Source organism: Zingiber officinale, chromosome 9B (genome assembly GCF_018446385.1).
Source record: "Zingiber officinale cultivar Zhangliang chromosome 9B, Zo_v1.1, whole genome shotgun sequence".
Taxonomy (NCBI): domain Eukaryota; kingdom Viridiplantae; phylum Streptophyta; class Magnoliopsida; order Zingiberales; family Zingiberaceae; genus Zingiber; species Zingiber officinale.
The window spans coordinates 73,414,656-73,419,115 of NC_056003.1; the positions used below are offsets into that span (position 1 = coordinate 73,414,656).

The following is a 4,460-nucleotide window of genomic DNA, read 5'->3' on the forward strand; positions in this document are numbered from 1 at the left end:
GGGAAGTGTTCTTCTCCAAAATAGCACTACATTCCTCACTAAGCGCAATTGTCTCAACCTCTCCCCTTCTTCTCTTGTTTGACATGAGATCCTTCAGGAATTTGGCAAATCTAGGCATTTGAAGAATAGCATCAATAAGAGGTACCTCTACACAAATTTCCTTAACTTTTTCTAAAAACTTGCCAAATTCTTCATCTTTCTTGAGCATTGTAAGTCTCTGAGGAAAAGGGACAGCTTTGCTCTGATGGTTCAGTGGAAGTGTCTCTTCAACCTCAATGGTACTCTCCTCATTAGCTTGAATCTGATTTGGTATAAGAGGAGAGAGCTCTTCTTCTTTTTGTATCCCTTTTGAAGCGGTCACTTGGGAGTCTCCCAAAATCCGTCCGCTCCTAAGCTCAATTCTATTGCAATGCTCCATAGGATTCACATCAGGTTTTCCAGGAAGTTGTCCTGGTGCTCTGGATGATGAGGAAGCTAGTTGGGCAATTTGACTATCCTGGGTCTTTTGATGCTTATCAGAATTATCCATTCTCTGAATGAGCTTTGCTAAATCTTGCTTCATTTCATTCTGACTTGAGATCATTTCTTCAAGCATCTTTTTAATATTTAACTTTGGTAAGCCTTGAGAAGATAGATGTTGAAAATTTTGTTGCCCAGCTTGAAAATTTTGTCTTACCCCCATAGATGGTCCTTGATCTTGATTATTTCTGTAAGAAAAATTGGGATGGCTCTTCCATCCAGGGTTATAAGTATTTGAGTATGGGTTATTCTGCCTTTGATTGTAACTCACGATTGCATCACATTATTCCAGTTGATTGATTTGTGCAGTGATAGCTCCCAATGGACATGAGTCATTTGAGTGCTCTGAACTCCCACATACTTCACAAGATGTACTAATAGCATTGACCATATTAGCACTAGTCCCCATATTTTCAAATTTCTTTGTAAGAGCGTCCAATTTTGCAGACAAAAGAGTGACTGCATCTACATCAAACTTCCCTGATGCTTTAATTGTTGGGTTTACAGAAGAATAGCCATCACTTCTTTCATTTGCCCATTGATGATGATTTTGTGCTACACTGTCAATAATTTCTTCAGCTTCATCTAAACTTTTATTCATAAGTGCCCCTCCAGCAGCTGAATCAAGGGACACTTTGGTATGATAGTTGATACCATTATAAAAAGTCTGCAACACTAACCATCTTTCCAACCCATGATGTGGGCATTGTCTGAGCATACTATTATATCTATCCCATGCTTCAAAAAGAGATTCTGAGTCAGTTTGCTTGAAGCTTGCAATTAAATTCCTCATATGAGCTGTTTTGCTTGGTGGATAGAATTTATCAAGAAACTGTTGCTCACACTGCTCCCAAGTGGTGATGCTATTAGGGGCCAAAGAATTCAGCCATTGCTTTACCCTATCTCTTAAGGAAAACCCAAATAATAACAATCTAACTGCTTCTGAAGGAACTCCATTCATTTTCATGGTACCACATATTTCATAAAAGACCTCTAAGTGTTGATTGGGGTCTTCATGAGGTCCTCCACCAAATTGGTTCTGCTACACCATAGATATAATTGCGGGTTTGATCTTAAAGTTATTAGCTTCCACTGGAGGTCTTGAAATACTAGATCGAAAACCTCTTGCATAAGGTGCTGCATAATCCTTGAGTGGTCTATTCGTCATGTTCAAATGTTCATGTTCTTCAATTTGCCTTTGCAGAATTCTTCTTTTATGGAAAGTTCTGTCAATCTCATGGTCAAAAGGAAAGATTTCCCCTGCAAAGTTAGATCTTCGCATACACAAGAACAAGATAGCAAATGACAATTCAACAAAAAAATAAAAATAAAAGAATCAAAAATGCATAATTGAATTTGTACAAAAAGAATTAACAAGAAGTAAAAGTTATACATGAAAATAAAAATAGAAATCTAATGATTAGTTACAACTATGCAATATGAAAGGAAAACAAATGTTATGTTCAGTCTAACTCAATTGATAATTCCTAATGTTATAGCGCAGTCCCCGGCAACGGCGCCAAAAACTTGTCACACTCCGCAAGTGTACTGAAATGTCGCAAGTAATATAAAAGATTATCGTATCCACATGGACTGGAATAAGCACTAGAAATGTCTCAATGTGAATTAGCTAAACAACTATCCAATCGTTTCAAATGCAAAGTGAAGGTAAACAAATCTAATATTATAGATCTACAAACAAGAGTTTAGTGTTTTGGGTTATGATAAGGGAGATTCTAGGAGTTTCGGTTTCTTTGTAAGATTTCTTGAATGTAAATGGTTCACCAATTCTTATCCCTCAATTGCCAAACACTTGTAGAAAGTTGCCGGTTCTCTCTTGCAATAGACAACCGGCTAAGGACTGAGAAATGTATCTAAATATGATCAATTAGAAGTGAACCTACGTTGTCCTTACACAGAAGCGCACCTATTACTATGCCTTCCTCGGATATCAACATAGAAGCCCACAACTTATTAATCTATCAAGATACAAGAAACTAATCACAAAATCCATCCTACTCTCTTGAATATTCCTATTTCCTCTTCAAGATTATCTCTCAAACGTCCTTACACGGGCTTGCACCTGTCACGTGGATCCCTCGGAAGATCGAGTGAGAGTTTATCTTTACAAAGTCCACAAGAAATCCAAACAATCAATCAAGAATGAGAATTAAGCACAAATCACCATTAATCATTCAAGATCTAATTGATACAAGCAAGACAATGTCATTGAAACAAGAAAATGGCAAATCCATAAGAGATTACATCAATCCATCATACAAATACTCCCTTAATCCTATAATACAAGATCTACTCCATGAATCGAGGAAGAATATCTGAAGAAATGAATATTACAAGCATTTCTTAAATCCCCAATCCAAGAAACCAAGGAAAGGGGGAAAGAGAAAACTTATCTACGAAGAAGCCTCGTCTTCGGATCCAATCCTCGCTCCGGAGTCGAAATCGTCAAGAACTCCCTTAGAATCGCCCAGAAATCCTCCCAAGAATGGAAGGAATCAACCAAATCTTGCCTTCTCCCAAAGGGGGAGAGATCCCCTTTCAATTAATGAAGGAGGGTTTAAATAGAGGAGGGAATCGGGCGCCACACGGCCCCGTGACACGGTCGTGTGAGATTCACACGGCCATGTCCAGTTCCTTCTCTGCCAAAGTTGCACGGCCGTGTGACTCACACGGCTAGGACCCTTCCGCTCTCTAGAAATGTTACACGGTCGTGTGTTTCACACGTCCACAGCCTGCTTGGTTTCTGGAAACCTCACACGGCCGTGTAGATCCACACGGCCATGTAAGGCTTCTGCTCTGGTTGGCTTCAAATCTTGACACGGGCGTGTGAGGTTCACACGACCATGTCATCTTCCTCTTCTGTTGGTGCCAAACTCCACACGGCCCGAGCTCCATACCAGTGCAGGGCCGTGTGAGGTACACGGCCTGGTGCTTTCTCCCTTTGTTTCCTCCAAGGCTTGCCCAAAGAGGTAGATTCTTCACCAAATCGACTCCTGTGTACAAAAAATGCACAAAAAGAAGATCTCTGAACCAAAAGAGTAAATATGCTAAAAGGAAAGCTGGAAGTATAAAAATGCATAGATCAAGCATGCTCAAAGTATATAAATGTGTGTAAAAACATGCATAAAAGAGTATATAATCTACGCACATCACCTTCCCATCACCGTGTACCGGGAGATGAGAGCATTGAGCCCCCCCATTTATGATTTGGGGTCAAAGGACAGGAGTACTCCGACAGCATCCCGTCCACTCAATCACTCATCAGGTGTAGTGATGGTAGAGTGCACGGTTGTCACAGCCCTACCCACTCGGTCTCACCATTATGTGTGAGATGACTGACTGGCATCAGGAGTGACTAGGACGCATCATTGGCATCATACGCATTTATGCATTTACTACTTGTGTTTGCTGCACTTATATGCTGCATTTGGATGGATACATATGTTTGACATGCATACAGGATTTATGGCACTTCCGGTCTGACGATCTGATTATTCTGAAAGGTGGCCCTGGTGAACTCTGAAAAAGTCATGATTCATAAAACTTAATTAGTACTAATGTTTTCATGGTGATTTCTCAAACTATATTTTGGTTACTAGATGATGCTCAAATCATATAAGCTCATTTGGAAAAATCAAATATCCCAACATTTACATTTATGTGCATTTGTGTACAAGTGTTGCATATTGCAATCACTTAAAAAAAAGAATGATGAAAAAAAAGTAAAAAAAAAATGAATAAGGGATATAAAAAAATAGTTATCGTGGGTGAAAACTAACGAGTTACCCCTTTGAGACCGAGTTAGGTTACTGGGGAAATAACTGCTATATTTCTCTTGATATTGAGCACGCCTTTGAGACCTTGGGTAGATTGAGAAGGATGAACCAAGTGTGTGGCAGGTAAGTGCCTATCGCTGAGAG

At 39.6% G+C, this 4,460-nt stretch overlaps 1 non-coding gene across 1 annotated transcript; it reads left to right on the top strand.

Moving 5' to 3' along the window:
* Window positions 1-1,208: 1,208 nt before the first annotated feature.
* Window positions 1,209-1,314, top strand: LOC122025938. The gene has a single exon (XR_006123942.1). It is a non-coding gene; the product is annotated as a small nucleolar RNA R71 (small nucleolar RNA).
* Window positions 1,315-4,460: the final 3,146 nt, after the last annotated feature.